This window comes from Stenella coeruleoalba, assembly GCF_951394435.1.
Source record: "Stenella coeruleoalba genome assembly, chromosome: 19".
Taxonomy (NCBI): Eukaryota; Metazoa; Chordata; class Mammalia; order Artiodactyla; family Delphinidae; genus Stenella; species Stenella coeruleoalba.
Genome location: NC_137165.1, coordinates 11373780 through 11397927, shown reverse-complemented (window position 1 = coordinate 11397927; position 24148 = coordinate 11373780). Strand labels below are relative to the sequence as shown.

Genomic DNA, 24148 nt, shown 5'->3' with positions numbered 1-24148 from the left:
TCCCCTGGTCCCACATCCTCTTAAAAGCCTTGTCTTCCAACCCACCAAAGAAGCTTCTTTTCACATTAAAAAAAATTCCATCATGATAAATCTTCCACATCATGGGATGGCTTTTGACATTCTCCGACAGAAAGCTTATCATTTCCTGCCCAAATCCTTGTGCTCCGATAGATATTCAGTTTACTTCCTGTGGTGTCCTGAGCCAGGATTCAGGTTCTCACTTCCCTGCCCCAGAAACGCCTTCCAGGCGCTTCCCCTGATATGCTCGTGCAAATGCCCACTTCTACTCTCAGAGACATAGGCCCACCCCACTGCTGGCAGTGTTAGAGTAGCATTTATGTCCCTGCTTCCAGCTATCAAGGGTAGAGAAATATGACAATTCAACCTCAGAACACCCTGTTATCCAATCAAGAAATTTTAATTAGTTTTTATATCTAAAAAGTTACCATGAACACAGTGAAAAAATTCCAACAGTACAAAAAAGTACTGAGACATGTCCCTCCACTTTAGACCTTGAAGCCTCCAGGCCCTTCCAGAAAGGCAACCATTGCCCAACATTTTCTTACATGTCCTTCCAGACATGTTACATATACAGTCAGCCCGCAGGGGTTGGCTCCAGGACCCCTGAGGGTACCAAAGCCTGCAGATGCGCAAGTCCCTTGTATAAAATGGCCTAGTACAGTTGGCACCCCCGTATCTGTGATCCTGCATGGTGGTTGGCTGAATATGCAGATGCAGAACTCGAGGATACAGAGGGCCAACTGTATACAAGCTTATGTAATAGGTATGTGTCCTCTTTATTACATCTGGGAGCATACGATACACATTTTCTGTCCTTGTTTCCACCCCTCCCCCTTAATTTATTTGGAGATCATTCCATTTCAGGACATATTAAATTTGACTTTATTTCTCCATTCAATAGTTAATTTTGTTTTTATTTTTTCATTTTTTATTTTTGGCTGCTCTGCAGCTTGTGGGATCCTAGTTCCCCGACCAGGGATTGAACCCAGGGCCCGGAAGGGAGAGCACCAAGTTCTAACCACTGGACCATCAGGGAATTCCCAATTTTGTTTATAAACTGAGGTAAAATTAAATTCAGTGAATTGCACAGATCTTAAGTGTACAATTCAGTGATTTAGACAACTGTATAAAAGGTGTAAGCAACACCTCATTTCCATCTCCTTAACCCCTGACGGTTCTCTTGCCCCTTCCAGGAATCTGCACCTTCTTGAGGCAACCACTGTACTGATTTCTGTCAGCATGGGTTGGTTTTGCCTGTTGAAATTCATGTAAATGGAATCATACAGTACCTACTCTTGTGTCTGATTTATTTTGTGCAACAAAATGCTTTAGAAATTCATTCCTGTTGTGTGTATCCATTCATTCTTTTTATTGTTGTTGCTAAGTAGTGTTCCATTGTATGAATATGCCACGGTTTGTTTATTCTCCTTTGATGGACGTTAGGTTTGCTCCAGTTGAGGGCTATCTGAATAAAGCTGTTATAAAATTCTCTGCATAAGTCTTTTTGTGGACATGTGTTTTCACTTCTCTTGGCTGTGTGCCTAGGAGTAAGCCTCAGTCTTTTTAAAAGCTGCATAGTATTCTATTGTAAGTGTATACCGTATAATAAACAAGACCCCTGTTGATGGGCATTTGGGTCATTTCCAATCTTTTGCTAGCACTGTAATAAACATGTCTGTACTTAAATCTTTGTAAACATACCTGAGTAGAATACTTGCCTAGAATGGCATGCTGGATGAAAACATATATGTATTTAAATCTGGGACAGAGGGGAATTCCCTGGCAGTCCAGTGATTAAGGTTCTGCACTTTCACTGCTGAGGGCCCGGGTTCCACCCCTGGTTGGGGAGCTAAGATCCCACAAGCTGTGTGGCACCTCGGCCCCCCCACCCCCCCAAAAATATCTGGGACAGATATTGCCAACTTGCTTTCCAAAAAGGCTATGCCAATATATATTCTCAAGAACTGTGCATGAGGAATCCCTGGTGGTGCAGTGGTTAAGAATCCGCCTGCCAATGCAGGGGTTCGAGCCCTGGTCCAGGAAGATCCCACATGCTGTGGAGCAACTAAGCCCGTGCACTGCAACTACTGAGCCTGCGCTCCAGAGCCCATGAGCCACAACTACTGAGCCCGTGTGCCACAACTACTGAAGCCCGTGCGCCTAGAGCCTGTGCTCCACAACAAGAGAAGCCACCACAATAAGAAGCCCACGCACTGCAATGAAGAGCAGCCCCCAGTCGCCGCAACTAGAGAAAGCCAGCAACGAAGACCCAATGCAGCCAAAAAAAAAAAAAAAAAAAAGAAATGTGCATGTGGCCATATTCTCACATATCCTGAATAACTCTGTATATAATCAAATTTCTCAATCATTGCTACTCTGATAGTTGCAAAATGCTATCTCATGATTTTCATTCTCATTTCTTTAAACTGCAAGTAACATTTATAATTTTTTCACATATTTATAATCCATTTGTGTATCCTTACTGGGGGGGTAAACTCCTTTTTTCCTATTTTTAAGAGTTTTTTAAAAAGGCCTTTTCTTATTCACTTATAAGAACTCTTTATATATTAAGGAAATTAGTCATTTGTCGTAAGAATATTTATAGTGTATGCTAAAATATGGTAAAACTCTGTTTATTCTTCTTTTTAATCCTCCCCACCTCCTGCCCCCAGCTATTATCACATATTTTTCCATAAGAATTTCTGAATCAGCTTCTCTAGTTCCAAAAAAAACCTGGTTGGCAGTTTACCTCTCTGACTATCTCTTTGCTACTCTGCCTCACTCTCCAGGGTTTCCTGACCTCAGCACAACTGGCATTTCAGACCAAATAAATCTTTGTTGTAGGAAGCTGTCTATGCACTGCAGGATGTTCAGCAGCATCCCGGCATCCATTCACCGAAGACCAGCAGCAACCCCGCACTTCCCACCCCCCCGTTGTGACAATGAAAAATGTCTCCAGGCATCCCCAAATGTCTAAGAACCACTGACTCACTCTGATCTAACTACACAGGCCTCTTTGCTGCTCCTAGAGCACACCAAGTACACTCCTGCCCCATCACCTCCTTTAAATCTCTGCTCAAATGTTACTACTAGTCAGCCTGTTTTAACTTATAACTCCCCACCCACCCCACACTCTCTATAATGTCTTTGATTTTTCTCTATTGCATTTTTCATCTAGCGTACTATATAATTTACTTCTTTACTTCTTTATCTTGTTTGTCTATCTCTCTCCTATCTTTAAGACTGTAAGCCCCATGAAGGCAGGGATTTTTGCCTGTTTCGTTCAATCCTGTATTCCCTGTGCCTAGAACACACCTGGAACACAGTAATGGCTCAATACACATTATGAATCTAAATGAATCAGAACAGGTTTATAGATTAGGTTAGATGAGAAATGACATCTTTATAATATTGATCCATGCTACACAACAAAATGTCATTTTTTCATATATTAAACTTTTATGTCCTCCTGTAAAGTTTTCAAGTTTCTTACAAATAAGATATATTAAATGTTTTTTGCAGTAAACATTTGCCCAGCCTGTTTTTCCCCATTTGTGGACTTGGGAAGCCAAAATACCTGACTCAAAAGGGGTGAGGACAGGCTGCCAGCTGCTTCCCTGGCCAGTGACCCTTGGGCCTGGCGTCATGTCTAGAAGCCCTTGCTGTCTCTCTTGCCCATCACCCAGCCCAGAGTGCTTCCTCCTGGCAGGGCCTCCACTGCGGCTGATGGCACTCCCTAGGTATCCATCTCTTGTCCACCTCCCTGAGGGGCGCCAGCTAAGGGATATTGAAGTGATATCGCTCAAGACAATCCCACTGTGTGGGGACTCCCCAGAGACCCAAGGGCTCACCTCTGAGCTCTCGTGTGGGGCAGGTGACAGACACACTGAGGGTGACTTCACCTTTCCTGGCCAGCTCCCTAGCCTAACAGGAGGGGCCTGTGCTAGGGGACAGATTGTCCAGCAGAGTAGGGGTATTGGAGAAGAGGCCTGTCCTTGACAGGCTCTGAGAGGAGAGAAAGAGGGGGCTTCCTTCCTGTCCTCTGTTTCCCCAGACCCTTCCAGATGGGCCCCTACTCCCCACCTTGCACTGCACTCCTGCCCAGGTCTGAAGTATAGGAGTGGTGGTGAGACCTGAGGCACAGCCGAGCTCTGGACTTCCCCCCTGGGTGTGGTCTCTCACCTGTGAAACAATGACCCTTCTATGGTCTGAGAGCTCTGGGCTGGGCACAGGGTGGGCACTTGGTGAAGGGGCTGCTCTTATTTTATCAGGCATCACTGCCGCTCCTGGGGTCTCCTTTTTGGCAGGGCCTATGAGGATGCTCATCAAGACCACATGAGCCCCAGGTCCACCCCAAGGTCACCCTGACTGTGCCCAAGGTAGCCTCCAGATGGATCTGAAGTTGTGACTCAGTACCACCCAGGGGGAGGAGTGAGACCTTGAGAAGCAGGAAGCTTCAAAACGATTACGGGCCCCCCTCCTTTTGCATAAGTCAACATAAAATAAGATGATGCTTGTGAGGTAAGACCAGAGGCCCTGACTGCTGGTGTACAAAGTGCTGTGTGGTGTCCTGCCTGCCCTGTCCCCAGCCGGGCCTTACACTGTGCCTGGGACCTCCCGGGGGTGGGAGTGGGGCAGCAGCCTTGCTCAGAGCCCAGAGCGGAGCCGGTGGACAGGCCTGGGCTGTCTCAGAGGGCTGGCGGGGCCTGAAGCTTGCTGGGAGGCAGGGAGGCTGGGCGGGGGGGGGGTGGGCTCCTGCCCACTGTGGGGCTGCGGCAGTGTCCCATGGTTCACCACTTCACATTTATAGCTCCAGTGCTTCTCAGCTTACTGTCCCTGCGGTGGGAGGCCCGGCTCTCTGGAAACCGCAGCCGTGGGTAGTTGGATGCCTGCCTGAGTGCTGAGCTGTGAGGGAGGCTCACAAGTTTCCCAGGACGGTGGGCCTCAGACCCAGCCCCCGCCTCAGGCTTGCCCTGGTCTCTTCCTAGAATCTGGCTGGAGGCTGGAGGGAGCTGCCAAGGTATTGAGGGTCCATCACCCTGTTGGCCCTCTGTGAGAAGCAGGAATCTTGCCAAAGAGTGGGGTGCTCTCTAAGGCTCCAGTGGGACTCTGGGACAAAGGAGCTAATGGAGGAGGTGAGGATGAGCCAGAATGAGGCTCACAGAACAGGGCTGGGGTGCCTGGAGCTTCTTTTTTAAAAATAAATAATTAATTAATTTTTGGCTGCGTTGGGTCTTCGTTGCTGCGTGGGCTTTCTCTAGTTGCGGTGTGCGGGCTTCTCATTGTGGTGGCTTCTCTTGTTGCGGAGCACGGGCTCTAGGCACGTGGGCTTCAGTAGTTGTGGCTCACAGGCTTAGCTGCTCCGAGGCATGTGGGATCTTCCCGAACCAGGGCTCGAACCCGTGTCTGCTGCATTGACAGGTGGATTCTTAACCGCTGCGTCACCAGGGAAGTCCCCAGAGCTTGATTCTTGATGAGCACACAGGAAGCATGGAGTTGCTGCTCTCCAAACCAAACTTCTCACCCTGCGAGAAATTCATCGTGGCGTGGCCCTCAGCAGACCCGTGCAGCAGGTCTGGCTCTGTTTGGCCAGGGAGGGGTCTGAAGCTGGGAGAGGGTGGGAGGTAGGCGACCTGCCTAGATGCTGGCAGCCGAGGAGGAGGAGCCAGGCCCAGGCCCAGCACCGCGACAGTGACACCAAAGCCCCGTTCTCTTCACTGCGCCATGCAGACCTCGAGTTTTGTCTGAACTAGGGAGAGGGGCCCTGCTGGCTTGACAGAGACCTGGGAGGAGCACGGCCTGGCTCCTGTACCCCTAGCTGTGAAGCTGCCCTGCTCTGGCTCAGTTAAGGGGCTGACTCCCTGCCCTGCCCCTCCTCCACCCCCCCCCCAAGGCCTGGGCCCTGACAAGGGTAGGTCAGGGAGGGAGGGAGACTGGGGCCGGCATGAAACAGGCCTCTGGGGCGTCTGGAAGCTCTCACCCTGCAATCGAGGGAAACCCCAGAGAGCAAACAGGGGAGGGGATGGGGGCAGGTAAGGCCATGATTACCGGGTGCGGTGTAGAGGGGCCCTGTGGGAAGGCAGGGCCCACCTTGGGGAGGTGAGGCAGGATGGCAGTTACCTAAAAACAGAGCTGATTTTCATAGAAATAGAACACCTATTGGGTGTGTTTCTTTTTTAAAGTTTGGCTTTATTTCGGTGTTCCCTTCCTCAGCAAACATCCCTAGCATGCCAGCCCTTGGTGGTTTCAGCCAGGTGACTTGGGCAGCTGGCTGGTTCAGGTCATGGTGCCCTTTATCTGGGACTCTGAAGCAAAGAGCAATTCAGTTCTACATGTACTGACCCCTGCTAAATGCCTGCCCTGTGCTGAGAGACAGGGTCACAGGGAAGAATCGGGTTCTGTCCCTGCCCCCAAAGGGGTACCCAAGTAAACAATCCTCCCACTGATTGTATAGGAGCAGACGGGGTTAACTCAGCTTGTGTGACTCAGGAAAGCCTTCCCAGGATCTATCCTAGGCATACTTTTGAAGGATGAATAATTTTTCAGACTCTCCTTTTTTCTTGCAACAAACAGCAAGCAGGGACTTCCCTGGTGGCGTAGTGGTTAAGAATCTGCCTGTCAATGCAGGGGACACAGGTTTGATCCCTGGTCCGGGAAAATCCCACATGCTGCGGAGCAACTAAGCCCGTGCGCCACAACTACTGAGCCTGCGCTCTACAGCCCGCGAGCCACAACTACTGAAGCCCACGCGCCACAACTACTGAAGCCCACGTGCCTAGAGCCCATGCTCTGCAACAAGAGAAGCCACCGCAATGAGAAGCCCGCGCACCGCAACGAAGAGTAGCCCCCGCTCGCCGCAACTAGAGAATGCCCGCGTGCAGCAACGAAGACCCAACACAGCCAAAAATAAATAAATTAAAAAACCCCCAAAAAACAAAACAAACAGTAAGCAGCCACTACGTGCCAGGTGTCAAACTAGTAACAAAGAGACAGGACACAGGCCCTGCCCCCGAGAAGTCTAGTAGGAGAGTCATGTGAATGGTGACAATAATGTCTTAAATGTCAAAATAGAAGTACAAGATGCATCAAAGGCCTGAGCAAGGAACTGTCCGTTCTTCCTGTGGGACACGAGAGCAAGGGTCCGTGCAAGGAGCTGGCTGAGGCAAGGAGCTGTGTGCTGCAGAAAGTTGTGCTAAGACAGGTACTGGGATTGAGCTTTCTTGGGCTCAAGTGCTTAGCAAGTTGCCGGGCGTGTGAAACCACCAAGCAGCAGCTGGGAGCAGGCCTGGTGGTTTCAGGCAAGCTGCCTATGGACGAGCCGTGTGATCTGAGGGAGTCTGACAAGTGGGTTCCAGCTCCCACTCCTTCACATATGGACTGGGTGGCCTGGAGCCCCACACTTTACCTCTCCGCGCTCCATTTCCTCATGTCTAAAGTGATGATTACGAGATGTGAGTAAATGGGATGGTACATGTGAAGGACCTCCGACAGAGCCCAGGCCTGCCTGCAGTTTATGGATAAACGGGAGCTAGCCTATCTCCCCCCCAGGGTTCCCTGGAGGCAGGACTGGGTGTGTGGGGCCACGTGGAGGAAGGGGCAGTGGGGCTCCAGGTCTGTGAGGAGGGACCCAACCCCACTCTTGCTCTGTTAGGGGCGTCTTCGTGGCGCTGAGAGGTGGTGTTCTTTGGTGGATCCCAAGATGGGGAGGGGGCCTTAATTAGCCTAGGCCTGGTTAGTCACAGGGGCTGCCTGTGTAAGCCCAGCTGGCTTGTGCTCCCTTGGTTTCCTTTTTCTCGTCTTTTCTAAATTAGGCCCCTTTGGGCAATGGCAATGCCAGCTTATCTGTGACAACTGTGCCCAATAGCCAGGGCTTGGCCTATCTGACCCTGGGACCCTGGGAAGGGTCTGGGGGAGAGCAGCATTCAGGAATCTTCTAGAGTGCAGAGGCTCTGAGATGGGCCTGACCAAGGGAGGCTGGCCTGCTCCAAGGGTGGTGCTCCCTCAGCTCTCCAGGCCCCTGGCTCAGGCCTGAGGCTCAGGTTGGGCAAAGCATCACAAGTATCGGGGGTCTTTTCAAGAGCCCAGTGTTGACCTGGCCTTCGTGCAGGCTGCCCCGAGAGGGGCTCCACCAAGACGAGCCTTGTGAAAAGCCGGTTACCTGACAGTGCTTGGTGTCTAAAATAGAATCTGGAGAAGCAGCAAAGCCTTTAATTCAATGTGTCTCAGCAGCGGGTCGGTGTGAGGATAACTATGATCTGACTGGTCTTGAGTTATAATTACGGAGTCAGAATAAAAAATTACAGGCATTGTGTGGGCTTGTTTTAAATATAACGTAATCCATACCATCCTCTCTCTTATTTGCTAGATTTGAGGTGGAGTCTTTGGCCGTTGGCACAGGTTCTGCCTGACATGTAGCAGATAAAAATGGCCCTTGCCCAGTGAAAAGGGCACAGGAGGCCTCCCCAGACGCCTAATGTTTCCAACTGCCCACAGCCCGTAACCCACAAGCCCACGTGCGCATGGGTCTGTGCAGGCCTCTTTGTTGTTCACATTATCTGTGTGCTGCACCTCCACAACCAGCCTCCCTGTCACCAGCCTCCCCCAGCCAGTCTACCAGAAACATCTTTGTAAAACACAGTCTTGAGGCTTAAGAAACCCATTAATGGTGCCCCTCTGTCTATAGGGTAAATCCAAACTCCAAGTCCTTTCAGGTCTTGGCCCCAAACCACCTTTCAGCATCATATCTGGGAACGAACAGCCAAAGAACAGAGGTGAAGGGCCCTGGGTTCCAACTGTGGAGGATTAAACTCAGGCTCCACGTCTCATGCGCTGAGTGAGAGACTGGGCAGGTTACCCCATCTGTGTGCTTTAGCTCCCCACTATCATAGGTTGTGAGGATGGAATGAGATAACACACTCCTGGGGTGACCCCAGGCAGGTCCCTTTTCTCACTGAGTCTCAGTTTATCTATTAAAAGGAAGCAACAGACACACTGCTTTTCAAATAAGTAAATTTTTAAAAAAATGATATTTTTTCATGTAGCTGTGTGTAGTGAGATAAGCGTGTGTTTTTTTTGTTTGTTTGTTTTAGGCATGTGTTATTGGTTCAACCTTTCTGGAAAGCAAAATAGAAAGACTAAAAACATGTTTATACCCCTATGAGTATGAATTTAATCTAAGGGAAAATTCAAAATGTGGACAAAGATTTATACTTAAAAGATGTTTACCTCAGCGTTTTTTTTTTCAGTGTGTTTTTACATTCTTGAAAAATGAAAAAACATAAACGCCCAACATTTGGATAATAGTAGGTATTTATGGTGTGTCCACTTAAAACTCTTATTCAGGAATTAAAAGTGTTTATGAAGAATATTTTGGGACTTCCCTGGTGGCACAGTGGTTAAGAATCTGCCTGCCAATGCAGGGGACATGGGTTCAAGCCCTGGTCCGGGACGATCCCACATGCTGCGGAGCAACTAAGCCTGTGCGCCACAACTACTGAGCCTGCCCTCTAGAGCCCGTGAGCCACAACTACTGAGCCCATGTGCTGCAATTACTGAAGCCTGCGCACCTAGAGCCCATGCTCTGCAACAAGAGAAGCCACCGCGATGAGAAGCCCATGCACCGCCACAAAGGGTAGCTCCCGCTCGCCACAACTAGAGAAAGCCTGCACGCAGCAACGAAGAGCCAATGCAGCCAAAAAAAAAAAAAAAGAAGAATATTTCATTATGTTGAAAATACTTATATCTAATTTAAAGTGAATAAAGCAGATACAAAATTGTATATACTATATGATCTTGGTGATAATAAAAATATACACAACCATAGGAAAATATGTTGAGATGGAAATATAACAGCAGTTATCTTTGATGACTCTGTAGTATTGCATTTCCTTCTTTACTGTTTTCTGTATTTTTCAAATATTTAAGAATGGGCATATGCACTTCTTATATAATAAGAGTTTTTAAAACAGCTGAGCGTTGGACTTCCTTGGTGGCGCAGTGGTTAAGAATCCACCTGCCAGCTCAATATCAAAAAAACAAACAACCCAATCCCCAAATGGGCAGAAGACCTAAATAGACATTTCTCCAAAGAAGACATACAGATGGGCAACAAACACATGAAAGAATGCTCAACATCACTAATCATTAGAGAAACGCAAATCAAAACTACAGTGAGGTGGTGGGATGAATTGGGAGATTGGGATTGACATACATACACTAATATGTATAAAATGGATAACTAATAAGAACCTGCTGTATAAAAAGTAAATAAAATAAAATTCAAAAAAACAAACAAACAAAACTACAATGAGGTATCATCTCACACCGGTCAGAATGGCCATCACCAAAAAATCTACAAACAATAAATACTGGAGAGGGTGTGGAGAAAAGGGAACCCTCTTGCACCGTTGGTGGGAATGTAAATTGATACAGTCACTGTGGAGAACAGTATGGAGGTTCCTTAAAAAACTAAAAATACAATTACCATATGACCCAGCAATCCCACTACTGGGCATATACCCTGAGAAAACCATAATTCAAAAAGAGACATGCACCACAATGTTCACTGCAGCACTATTCACAATAGCCAGGACATGGAAGCAACCTAAGTGTCCATCAAAAGATGAATGGATAAAGAAGATGTGGCACATATATACAATGGAATATTACTCAGCTCATAAAAAGAAATGCAATTGAGTTATTTGTAGTGAGGTGGATGGACCTAGAGTCTGTCTTACAGAGTGAAGTAAGCCAGAAAGAGAAAAACAAATACTGTATGCTAAAACATCTATATGGAATCTAAAAAAAAAAAAGGTTCTGAAGAACCTAGGGGCAGGACAGGAATAAAGACGCAGATGTAGAGAATGGACTTGAGGACACGGGGAGGGGGATGGGTAAGCTGGGACGAAGTGAGAGAGTAGCATGGACTTATATATACTACCAAATGTAAAATAGATAGCTAGTGGGAAGCAGCCACATAGCACAGGGAGATCAGCTCCATGCTTTGTGACCACCTAGAGGGGTGGGATAGGGAGAGTGGGAAGGAGATGCAAGAGGGGATATGGAGATATATGTATACGTATAGCTGATTCACTTGGTTATATAGCAGAAAATAACACAACAATGTAAAACAATTATACTCTAATAAAGATGTTAAAAAAAAAAAAGCAAACAAAAAAGAATCCGCCTGCCAATGCAGAGGACATGGGTTTGAGCCCTGGTCCGGGAAGATCTCACATGCTAAGGAGCAACTAAGCCTGTGCACCATGACTACTGAAGCCCGTGTGCCTAGAGCCCGTGCTCCACAAGAGAAGCCACCGCAATGAGAAGCCTTCGCACTACAACGAAGAGCAGCCCCTGCTCGTTGCAACTAGAGAAAGCCCGTGTGCAGGCCCTGCTCATTGCAACTAGAGAAAGCCCGCGTGCAGCAAGGAAGACCCAACACAGCCAAAAATAAATTAATTAATTAAAAAAAAGAGAAACAGCTGAGTGTTAAGAATATTAGATGAAAGGGTAGAAAACTTGATGTTTGAGTTCCTGTCTGGCTTTTAACAATCTCTTGGATTCTAATGTGCTAGGACCATCCATGGAGTCTCAGAGGTGACTGCAGGAGCCCAAACTCTCAAGGCCTGTCTGCCTCTGTGACAAGTGGCAGCAGGCAGGTCCGGAGCCTGGATTCAGCAACCCACCAATCACGGGGGTTCATCAAGGGCACCTGCACAGCTTCCCTTGAGGTCAGCTGCCTTTCTGAAATCTTCCCAAGTGCCCATGAACCTTCAAGGCCATTGGCAGTGGAGCAGTGTGCCAGCCCCCCGTCCCTGCCACACTATGGAGTGCTGGGGGCTCCCTATCCACTTGGGGCCAAGTGGGTTTTGTGCCTGAGAGGTGAGCTCTTTCTGCCACTTCAGGCAAGGGGCTCACTGGAGCAGGAAGGCAGGTCAAGCTGCTGTCACTGCTGTGGGCCCCTCTGCTGTCCACACATCTGGACTCTGGGGGCCCCACTCACTGGCTCTGTCAGACCACACATTCCCAACTGCCAGGATGTGCACGTCTGTTTGGCGAGTTGTCCTGAGGCTGGAGAGCCTGGAACACATCATTGGAGGAGATCACTGAGGGACAGCCTGGTCATTACCAGCTGTTCCTCGGGAGGTCAGCCCAGATAAGCCCGCTTTGTCTGAGTTCACTGGGGAGGGAGGGAGGCCTTAGAGGCCAGGGGCCAGTGTCCAGGTCCAGCCAGCAGCTTGTCAGGGCTCGTCTAGGACCTTCATAAATCAGCCATATGTCTGCCCAGTTAGAAACCAGAGAAAGACAGGATTCAGAGGCTGAAAGACTGAGACAGACAGGCTTAGAGAATGAGGCCGACACTCAGTCAGTGAGAGGCAGGGAGGTGGAGAGAGACAGACACACAGGGCCGGTGACGCAGCAGGAAGGCCATCGCAAGAGTGGACCAGTACCTACAACAGGCTCATCCTCGATGCAGTCAGGGAAACGCACACTGGAGTAGCAATGTGCCACTCCACACCTCCTAAATTAGCACACATTAAGGAAATGGTAACATCTCATGCTCCCGTGGCTGTGGAAAAAGCTGCTTAAACACAGTCAGTGGCCCCATAAATTAGCACAGCCTTTTAAGGAAGGAATTGGGCAATACGGCTCTAGAGCTATTTTAAACGTTCATCCCATTTCCCGTGGTAATTCCACTCCTGGGAATGGGTTGCAAGGAAATAATAAACAGAAAAATAACAGCTTTGTACATAAAAGGTGATGAGCGCAGTGCTATCCATATGTCCAACATGCTATAGTATGGCTGCTGTGAATATTTTTGCAAATAGGGAATACGAAAACCATGGTATGTGCAAATAAACAAAAATAAAACTATCTGTACATAAAAAGTAATAATTACATAAAACAGCCACCTGGATGCTTGGGTGGCCCACCGTACCTGGTGAAAGGTGCTCCTTGACTCCTGACACACTCCTGTCTTCCCAAGGGACCTACCCTGTCGCTCCCTGTCTGGAGCTCTCCAACTGTGAAGCCTAACCCGCAGACCTCAGACTGGTTGGGAGACAGTCTCAGCTGAGGCTGCCCACCTGGCCAGCTCACTCTGGTGGCCCCAGGGAGTCTGGGTGATGCCCGCTGAGTCACTCCAAGGTTATGATCAAGAAGCCAAACCAGAACAGACATGGTAGAGTTGGACCTTCATTTAAGAAAAGGCATAAAGTGATTTTGCAGGCTCTGAAGTGCCTTGCTATTTGTAAGCACAGCAATCTGTTTAAGCAGCTGAAGTCCGGACTCCCAGCGGAAGCAACACGGGGTGAAGGCAATTTATAACAGACTGAAGGCAAAGGGAGGGAGGGGTCGTGGGGTCACCCCTCCTGGCCTGCCCCAACGGTAGGCACAGGTCTGATTCTGAACTTGAATCTTCCCGTTTACATCTTCCCCTAGCTCCTGGAGGCCATCTCAGAATCACTGGGCGGGATTTCAGTAAATCATGGGTGAATAAAAAGAAGCGGAAACGACCATGTAGTATATGAGTGAGCGTCTGTCACCGAGCAATTCTGTCTTTCTTCAAAGTCTGTATGGCTTTCCAAATGTGCCCTTAATTGTGCTCTAGAGAAGCTACACCCCCTGCTTACTGCCAGGGGATGCCCTGCCTCACAGGGGCTGAGAACATTCAGTAATCATACCTGTGTCCAGACAAACCTAGCCTTGTTCATTCGGTCTAGGCATAGCTACTGAACACAGAGGCTTTGTGATAGTCCCTGTCCTTGATGTGCTTTCAATCTCATGGGAGAGACAGGAGTAAACAATGAGAGTAATTTAAAGAGCAATCACATGGGTGCCGTAAAAAGAGGGAGCTGCAGTGGGGAGGGACAACACTCAGGAAGTGGGCTCAGGGTGGGATGGAGGGGAGGTGGAAATGGAGCAGGGCCTTGAGGACAGGCAGGATTTTACCTGGCAGAAGGATCATCAGAGGGCCAAGGGTAAATGTGAGAGTTCACCTGGCCTCCCCCAGTTCCTCACCCTTGAACCTGCCAAAGACCTGGGCTCACCACCAGCCAATCCTGCCCAGACTGACAGACGGCAGTGGCAGTCTCAGTCTGAGTCCAAACTGCTGAGGGTCCTGAAATTCATCCTGACCATTCATTCATTCTCTCACTCATGTTTACCACAAACACTTATTACACACCTGATCTGTGCTAGGTGTCATTACAGGCTTTTGGGGATATAGTGACAAACAAGTCAGGGTCCTTGCCTTTCCAGTGGGGAACCCAGACAGTAAACCAGCAACAAATAAAATAAATTCGCATTGTGGAAAGTGCTACAGAAAAATGTGAAATAAGGGTTGGGGGTATTTAATCAGTAAAATCAATATTTTATGTAATACCTAACTGATGTGAAGAGGCAAATCATTAAAAAATCTGGGGAAGAGCATTCTAGGCAGCATACATGGAAAGTGCAAAGGCCCTGAGGCAGGAATAAACTTGGCATATTTAAGGATTAGCATGAAGGCAAATAAAGTGAAAAGGAATTGGGGGTAAGGGGAGTGATAGGAGGTGAGATCAGAGAGGCAATGGGGAGCCCGGCCTGGTCATGATGTTGGTTCCTGGGAATCATAGCATCTCTTGCATCACAGCCAGGCTCCCGCCTTGAGTTAAAGAGGTCTCAGGATTGGACGCAGGCCCTGCACACTAATGTGCTTGACAGGGTGTTGGTACATGACACACCCTCATCCAGAAGTGCCCACTTGGTCACACAAGGACAATGGATAAGCCACACCTGGTGTATCGTCCTCACAGAACACCAGGTCCTGCAGCTGCTTTGGCTTCACCTTCTCCCATTCCTCTGTTCCTCCTCTTGCTTCTTCAGGGAGTGGCGCTGGAGTCCCAGCGTAAGTTGGAAAGAGGGCACAGCAAGTGTGCTTTCAGGAGTGAGCACAAGCACAAAGTGGCCATAGCACAGAGCGCCTAGAGGGACCTGGTGGCAGAGATGCCAGAGAGCTGAAGGCCAGGCCAGGCGTAGCACAGGAGGTGCAGAAGCACTGAAAGTGTCTGAGGGAGAGGGGAACGAAAAGAGTGAAACGTGTTTCACAAAACATAATTTTGGTCGCATGCTGGAGATGGATCAGAAGAGAGAAAAGGAAAATCAGGCAGAGAGATGACAAAACTCTGAACTAAGGCAATGGCTGGTCTCAAGAGACAAAACAGACAGATCCACTGGACTGACTTGTATGAGGGTGTAATAGTGAGAAGTCAGAAGTAACAGATTTCTGCCTGGCAGCTGGGCAGATGACGTTATTCACTGAGGAAACGCAGGCAGAGGTGTGTGGGAATATGCCCGAAATTATGGGGTGGAGTTGGGACAGGAGGCAGATGGGCCAGTTTTGGACATTTTGAGTAGAAGATGAATCTAGGCCGTCAAGAGCAAGATGTCCAGGCCAGTTGCTCAGGAGAGACGTCTGGGTGGGAAGGCCGTCAGCTCTCAGGCAGCAGTTGGCACCATGAGTGCTGGGGTGAGGTATGCACAGTGAGAAAAGAAGGCTGAGGAAAGAACTCTGGGGACCGCTGATGTCTGCAGGGTTTCAGGGGCAGGGAGAGGACTCAGTGAAAGAAGACGGGGCCAGAGTGCAGCTCATGGAAGCCAATGGGGGAGAAAATTTCCAGAAGGGGATGGTCCTTGGGGTCAAATGCTACAGAGGGGTCAGGGAAGATGTGGACCAAAGACGCCACTGGATATGACACTGGGAAGAGCAGGCAGAGACTTTGGGAAGGCTCTCTAGCCCTCTCTTAGAGCACAGCAAACGCTAGTGGCGAAGAGCACAGCAGAGGAGCCGGCCTGGGTTTGGGGCTTGGCTCCTCTTCCTCCTGGCTGGTAACCTGGGGTAAATCACTTAACCTTTCTATGCCCCAGTGTTCTGATCTACCACATGCAGATGTGAGGAACAGGAGTGCTTTGAACGGTGCCTGGGGGAGAGTGAGTGCTCAACGCGTGTTGGGTGCTCTCCAATAATCAAGGCGAAGGGAATGTGAAACACGAGAGTGTCGCCTTAAATCAGTGTGGGCACACAACACGAAGATACTGTGACTTTCCAAGATGAACACGGCTAGGGCCGCATCCTGAATCACAGGGTCTTAGTCTAGACACCGAAGCATCCCCAGGGTGTTCTGAAAGTCCAGAGATGAGAATGCAATCTGGGGATGGAAGACGGGAAGTGGCTGCGGCAGTGCCACCTGGAGTGTCCCGCTGCAGGGGAGGACCCGGGTGCTTGTGGAGCTCTGGTCGCTCTCAGTAGTGGTCACCCCTGAAGGCCAATGAGCTGGATTTTCTGTTAACAACTGTCACCTCAGGCCTGGCGTCAGGCCTCTGTGCCGCTTGGCATTCCCTTGAGGTTTCTGCTGGGCTAAGGATCAGCCTTTGCTGCCGTGCGGGGATTGCCTGACCTCTGCTGTCCACTGTCTGCCATGGCACAAACTCAAAGATGGTCACGGACTCACAGGATGCACTTTTCTCCAACCTTCTGGACAGTGACTTTCAATATTAACATATTTTACACTGTGACAATACAGAAAAGTTTCACAAAGAAATTCTTACCTTTACTATGTGTGAACACTCTGATATATTCTACATTTTTCTATTTTTATTTCATTAATAAGAAAAATGCTGATTACAATCCACTAAATTGATGTCACAGCCCCAGGCTTTCTCATGGAGTTCAAAAAACATTCCCTTAAGGAACTAAATTAGTGCCTCGTTTCCCAAACATCGGTCAGTGTATTCCATATTACTTTCAAACTTCTGGCCACACCCAAGGCCGATTGTTTATGGAATCTGATTATTTTTTCTTTAAATCAATTCATTTAAACATTTAAAAATGCCTACTATAGGGCTTCAATGGTAGCGCAGTGGTTGAGAATTTGCCTGCTAATGCAGGGGACACGGGTTTGAGCCCTGGTCTGGGAGGATCCCACATGCCGCGGAGCAACTGGACCCATGAGCCACAACTACTGAGCCTGCGCGTCTGGAGCCTGTGCTCCGCAACAAGAGAGGCCGCGATAGTGAGAGGCCCGTGCACCCGTGCACAACTAGAGAAAGCCCTCGCACAGAAACAAAGACCCAACACAGCCAAAATAAATAAATTAATTAATAAACTCCTACCCCCAACATCTTCTTTAAAAAAAAAAAAAAGCCTACTATAGCTGAAGTAAAATATTGGTGAAATAACAAGTTTGAAGGCTAGTTATATTTTTAAATCTAATACACACTGAAATAAATATTTAATTATCAAAATAAAAAATGTTTCCATACCTCCTAAAATCCTCTTGCACACCAGCAACGTTTGCATTCCTCACTTTGGGAATCACAGATCTAAAGATTAGTCCAAACATCTCATTTTCAGTGGGGGCAGTGAGGCCCAGAGGGGTGAATTCACTTATCCGAGGTCCAGTTTTTCAGTCAGTGGGAAGGTCAGTCTGGTCAAAGGAGGGAAGAAAGAAAATAAAGGAAACTTGAGATCTCTAGGCTGCCCCCGGCCAAAGTCTTATCAGTCTTATCATTTTTGGAGAGAGGCCCTACCTTGTCATCTCACCAGAGTCCAGATATCAGTTTACAGTTACCTTGGCAGAGCCATTTTAAGACCTGGGTCTTAGATATTCTTATTTTTGGAGGTCCTGACCCGTATCCTATCACATATATTACAATGTGTGCACATTGGCACTTATTAATTTTAATTTTGCTATTTTCTTCTTCTTGTATTTTGAAGCCAATGAAGTTTTCAAGCTTCAACCATTGTGGCAGGCCCTTACAAAGTTCACAACCTGTAGGGTTAGAGCCTGCCACGCCTAATGGATGAAGTGGCTCTGGATGTGGTAAAGGAATCTGATCAACGAAGACACACTAAAGAGCAATTTATTTACTTTAGCCCTTTCTCCTGGTGTATTTAAAGGGTAATGTGGACAGGCCACTGACAACTAAATGAATGAGTTTCCAGTGGCAAAATCTTTGCTATTCTGACAGAGCAGTTGGGGCAGTGCCACTGCAGGTAGGCTAAGTGCCATGTGACTGGCAAGATGTTCTCATTCTGTGCCTCAGTTTCCTTATTAAGTAAAACAAACAGATTAGACTACATTGATGATTTTCAAAATATATTTCAAAAATGAGGGCAAAATCAAGACTTTATTGGACATATAAAAACTGAAAGAATTCATCACCAGCAACCCTGCACTAGAAGCAATGATTAAGGAAGTCCTTTAAGCAGAAGGAACATGCTACCAGATGGAAATCTGGATCTATACAAAGGAGTGGAGAGCATCAAAACTGCTAACTATGTGAGCAGAGCTTTTAAAAGTTATCACTTAAAATTCTTTAAAAGACAATCAACTGAATATTTAAAATAGATAACCAACAAGGACCTACTGTAAAAAAATTTAAAAAAAAAGACAATCGGGGCTTCCCTGGTGGCGCAGTGGTTGAGAGTCCGCCTGCCAATGCAGGGCACACGGGTTCGTGCCCCGGTCTGGGAGGATCCCACGTACCGCGGAGTGGCTGGGCCCGTGAGCCATGGCTGCTGAGCCTGCGTGTCCGGAGCCTGTGCTCCACAACGGGAGAGGCCACAACAGTGAGAGGCCCGCACACCGCAAAAAAAAAAAAGAAAAAGACAATCGACTGTTTAAAGCTAATATGCTAACAATGTACTATGGGATTTGTAACATGTATAAGTAAAATGTATGACGACAATAGCAAAAAAAGTCAAGAAAAACAGAAGTATACTCTTGTAAGATTCTTATACTATGGGTCAAAGAGTATAATATCATGTTAAGGTAGAATATGAAAAATCAAAAAATGTATATTAAACCCTCATGAAACTACTAAAATGAAAAGAGTAAATATGCCAACAAAGGAGATGAAATGGAATAATTAAAAGTACTAAATTAGTCTTAAAAAAAAAAAGGAGAAAAGGCAACAAAGACCAGAGGGAATAAATATAAAACAAACAGCTAGATGGTAGATTTAAACCCAGCCACGTCAGTAATTACAGAAAATATAAATTGTCTAAACATCCCAAGTAAAAGGCAGAAATTATTAGGATAAAAAAGAAAAACCAACCAAGATCCAACTATAATACTAACAACAAATCTACTTTAAATAAAGACACAAATAGGTTGGAAAAAGATGCACCATCTTAACAATAATCAAAAGAAAGCTAGAGCAGCTATATTGATATCAAATAGATAGATTTCAGAGCAAAGAACATTACCAGAGATAAGGTTATTTCATAATGATAAAGGGGCCAATTTATCAAGAAGCCATGATGATGCTAAATGTTTCTGCACTTAATAACAGAGCTTCAAAATAATAATGTTTTCGGAGTCTCACATGAATGAGAGTGTTCTGTAGAATTCAGTATAAATGTTACTTCTGTCTCTCTTCCTTTTCTATTTTTAGTATGATCCACTATGCTCATTGTAAATTAAATTTAAGGACACTAGACATACCTTCATTTGGTTATCAAAAGAAACCATCCTAGGAGGCAGTCAAAAGTGGTTGCTAGCACCTCTGCTCCTGGCCAAATTACTTTTGGCTTCTATGGACTTCAGTTTTTCCATCTGTACCATGAAGATCAACCGTTCGGAAAAAAAGTTTTTAAACGGTGAACTGTTTCTCCAGCCTAACAGTTTGTGGAACCCCCTAGAGGCTGGGTCAAGTACCAGCTATGGTGGGATGGGAGCAGCGGTAAGAATGGAGGAACCGGAATCCTGGGAGATCTAGATGGGCCCTTGACCCAAATATCTTGCTGGTTGGGCTCCTGATTCTTTCCATGGCTCATGTGATCTGGGGAAAGAGTGTTGTAGTAACAGAATTCTTTCAAGTATTTTCAACACAGCTGACAGAAAATACATATGCTGAACTTTGTAAGCTGCCTTCAGCTTATATATAAATGAATGGATTATGAGAATGACAGGTGCTGACAGGTACTTAGTCTTTCCAAACTAACCTGGTTGGCAACAACTGAAGGCAGGTCACGGCTACTACCTAGACCAGTAAGTCTAACGGATTAGTAGATGGAGCCATGCGACGCCTTCTTGGCTGGGAATAGAGGGACAGCACTGCTCTTCCTTCTTCATTGCACGCACGTTGGGCTAGCGATTGTATACCATTTCACAGATACAAAAGCACCCGCGCTCCTTTGGAGCTTCCAAGACAAAGTGGGAAGGATGATGACACACAGTATGGGTAGCACACACTTAACAATATGCAGCAGGTACCTTAAAAATTACGACAGATATAAGCTCCTTTAACATACAGGATCATTTTAAAGCTGTGGAATCTGATATACAGTACATATGACAAGTATCTTGTCACATCCTTTTTTTTCATGTCTCTTGTCTTTTTTGACACTTTCTTGTTCTGTGTATATCTCTTTGGATTTCAGTTTGGAAATATGAGTAAATGAAACTGGGAGGAAGAAACCTAGGTAAAAACCTTTCTTATGATACAAGTGTAACAACAAAAAGAAAGAGCTACCAGAATCCTATATCCTTCCAAGAGAATCAATCATCTAGAAACCAAGTCTTTGGCTTTTTCACAGTAACCTTCCAACCATTTTTCCAGGTATGACTAAGAAGGGGGTTAGGAGCACTTAATGCAGAAAGGTCTAGAAGGATATACACCAAGTTGCTGACATGAATTATTTCCAGAGGATGGAAATGGACAAATTACTAAAGTTTTCTTTACGCATCTTGAATTATTTAATTTGTTACATTAAGCACCTATCGCTTTTGTAATAAAAACATTGATAAGGAACATTGTTAAAGAAAAATAAACTACTTTGTTCACTTAAATAACACTTAAGAGAGTGTATTTAATGCATGTGGTCTGTCACATTAAAAAGAATGAGTAAGCTCACCAAAGACTAAAATTCCGAAGTCTAATTGTTAGTCTACGGCAGAAGTTTTATGAGGCAGAAGCATTAGGGTAGCCTCTGGGGTTTTCTAACGTTCCCCTGGCCTGAGCCCCTATCCGCCAGGGAGGCCCAGTGCACTCCCCCATAATAAAATGAGGTAACGTGGTAATGACTGAGCACAGTGCCTGCCAACAGAGAGTACTCAGCCTCACAAGGAGGTCCCACAAAATCAAGGTCTTTACATCTTGCTAGATGGGACGGCCTTTCCTCCTGGGATAAATATACATTGTTGAAAGCAGGGATGTAAGTTCTCCTCAAAAAGCCACATATCTCTCCCCTCTGACAGTTCCTGCCCTGACATTTGACAGAGGCCACTACCTCTAAACCTTTTCCCATAGCAAATCTGTCATGAAGTGGGGTGCTTCCCCCAATGGACCATGCTCTAGCTTTCCAAACTGCTAGAATCTTCAGGGTTTTTCAATGTTGGTACTATTGACACTTTGGGCCAAGTGATTCTTTGTCGTCGGGGATGGGGTGGCGGATGACCCTGCGCACTGTAGGATGTGTAGTGTCATCCCTGGTCTCCACCCACTAGATGCCAGTAGCATCCAACCCCCACAGTTGTGACAACAATGCCTCCAGACATTGCTAAGTGTCCCCTGTGGGGAAAACTGCCACCAGTTGAGAACCACTATTATACATCAGTTCAGTTGTTCAGCCATCCCACAAGAACCTGGGACACTGATATCCATGTAACAACACCCCCCCACACACAAAACCCCCGAAAAAGTTGAACTTCTGAACCTTTAAGAACCCTCTTCCCAGGAGCAGTGTAATGTTGTCAGTCAAAGTCAAGTTTTCAGAAGCATTTGTCTCACATTTTAGTGCAAACTTCCTCCCTTATTGGTGGCTACCAAAGGGCTACAGGCAAGGACGAGTTAGGTAGGTCAAGCCAGACCCTGCGGGGGTGAGAGGGGGGAAGAGGTGTTTAGCCAGCTGGTGTTCCCTGATGAACAAGAGTTCTAATCCATTCACGGGCATAAAATGAGCGAGACAGACTGGCAGATGATTGTCACTCAGTCCCCTGGCTTTAAATACCATCTATGGACTGATGACCCTACATTTTATATTTCCAATCCTCACCTTTCTCATGGCAGCCAGGCTCTTACAGTCAACTCCACTTGGGTATTTGATAGGCATCTGAAACTCAATACGGCCAAAATGGAACTGATTTTTCCTCCTAAACCGATCGTCCCCTAGTATTTCTCAGCCTAGTAAATGGCATCACCATACACCAAACTGCTCAAGCCAAAACTTAGAAGTCATCCTCGATTCTTCTATTCCTTTTTTTTTTTTTTTTTTTTTTTTTTGCGGCACGCGGCCCTCTCACTGTTGTGGCCTCTCCCGTTGCGGAGCACAGGCTCAGCGGCCATGGCTCACGGGCCCAGCCACTCCGCGGCATGTGGGATCTTCCCGGACCGGGGCATGAACCCGTGTCCCCTGCATCGGCAGGCGGACTCTCGACCACTGTGCCACCAGAGAAGCCCTCTTCTATTCCTCTTTCCCTCACTTTCCATACCCATCAGTCATGTCAGCTCCACTTCCAGAACACATCCCTAATCTGCACTCTTTTCTCTAGCTCCACTTCTGCCACCCTAGTATAAGCCACTATCATCTCTTACTGGACCACGTTATTAGCTTCCTAACTAGTTCCTGTTTCCTCTCTGGTCCCCTACACATCACGGTTTCTCACCCTCACACTATTGACATTTTGGACTAAGTGTGTTAGTCCAAACGTAGTTCCCTTTGCTTGGGGGAGGGGGGCTGTCTTGGGCACTGTAGGAGGCCTAGCAGCATCCCTGGTCTCCACTCACTAGATACCAGTAGCAACTGCCCCCCCCCCATCGTGACAAACAAAAAAAAAGTCTCTAGACATTGCCAAATGTCTCTTGGGGGATAAAAATCATCCCTGAGAACCACTGTCCTACATCCTACACACAGGAACCAGGATATTTTTTAAATGCAAAATGCATCATGTCACTCCCCTGCTGAAAACCCTTCAGCGTCTTCCCACTGACCTTAGAATAAAACCCAAGCTCCTTATTGTGGCTTTCAAGACCCTCTATGAACTGGCCACTGCCTGCTTCTCTAACATCCTCTCTTCCATACAACGCTCTCCCTCCCTAAGCTCCAGCCACACTGGTCTTTTTTCTGCTCCTTGAACAGTCCAAGCTTGCTCCCCTTCACCCCTTGGACTTGGCTGATTTCCTCTACCTAGAATGCACTCTCCCCAGACCTTTGCATGGCTCACTGTTCACTAAACAAGTCCCAGATCAAATGCTGCCTAATCAGCAAGGCCTTCCCTGACCATCCCATCTAAACAACCCCCTTACATTCTCTATCACACTACCTGTTTTATTTCCTTCATAGTGCTAATCACAATACAAAACTCTTGTTTTGTCATTTGTTGTCTGCCTTTTCACTAGAGTGTAAGCTCCCCAAGAGCCAAGACCCTATTCGCCTTGTTCACTGCTATAGCCCAAATGCTAAAATAACACCTGGCACAGAGTAGGTGCTCAATAAATATTCCTCCCCTGTACCTCCTCAAATCACAGGTCAGGTTTCCTTTCTAAGATTATTCTTGACTGGTGATGTAGTTTCACTTTGAGCTACATTTGACCTATGTTAAAATGCGTGTGGCTCGGGCTACCATGCACGAGGGCTTGGCATAAAGAAAGTAACAATTTTGAAACATAAACACAGGCCAACTAATTAAGGAAAGTCTGCTCCTTGCCCCTCAGGTTTGCTGCAGGCATATAATCATTCCACTGGTCATGACTTCAGTTTGCTCCTTGTCCCTAAATTTGAAGCAGCAAAGGTCGTTCAGGGGCTAAGAATCCAAAACTCACCTGCCTCAGAGGTTCAAACAGACTCTTTGTCCATCATCTCAATATATACAATATATAGGGCCCGAAAACTTTTTGTGCTGGCTTCAAGTTAAAGTAGTTCACTGGGTCAAAGGCAGGAAAGGATGGTCCAGGGTGCAGCAGGGTCAATGAATGTTGGCTGAGTCCTGAAACCGCAGCTTGGCTCTTAAATTGATTTGTGGTCTGCTTCCAGGAAACCAAAGATGATCGGTCCACCTGGCAGCAGGCTGGCTGCGAACTGGAGGCAATTCTGCCCTGGCCAAGGGCCATGGCCCTCTCGTGGCCCCGAGGAAGGAAGCAT

At 47.0% G+C, this 24148-nt stretch overlaps 1 protein-coding gene across 3 annotated transcripts in view; it reads right to left on the bottom strand.

The window, feature by feature from the left end:
• The window catches only part of XAF1 (XIAP associated factor 1), an 84599-nt gene extending 60456 nt beyond the window's left edge, over positions 1-24143 (bottom strand). For all 3 annotated transcript variants that reach the window (XM_079903756.1, XM_079903758.1, XM_079903757.1), the window contains exons 1-2: positions 23830-24143; positions 17326-17489 (exon numbers count right to left, since the gene is read on the bottom strand). The gene's annotated coding sequence lies outside the window, so the exon portion shown is untranslated. The remainder of the gene's footprint in view (positions 1-17325; positions 17490-23829) is intronic.
• Between the last annotated feature and the right edge of the window lie 5 nt (positions 24144-24148).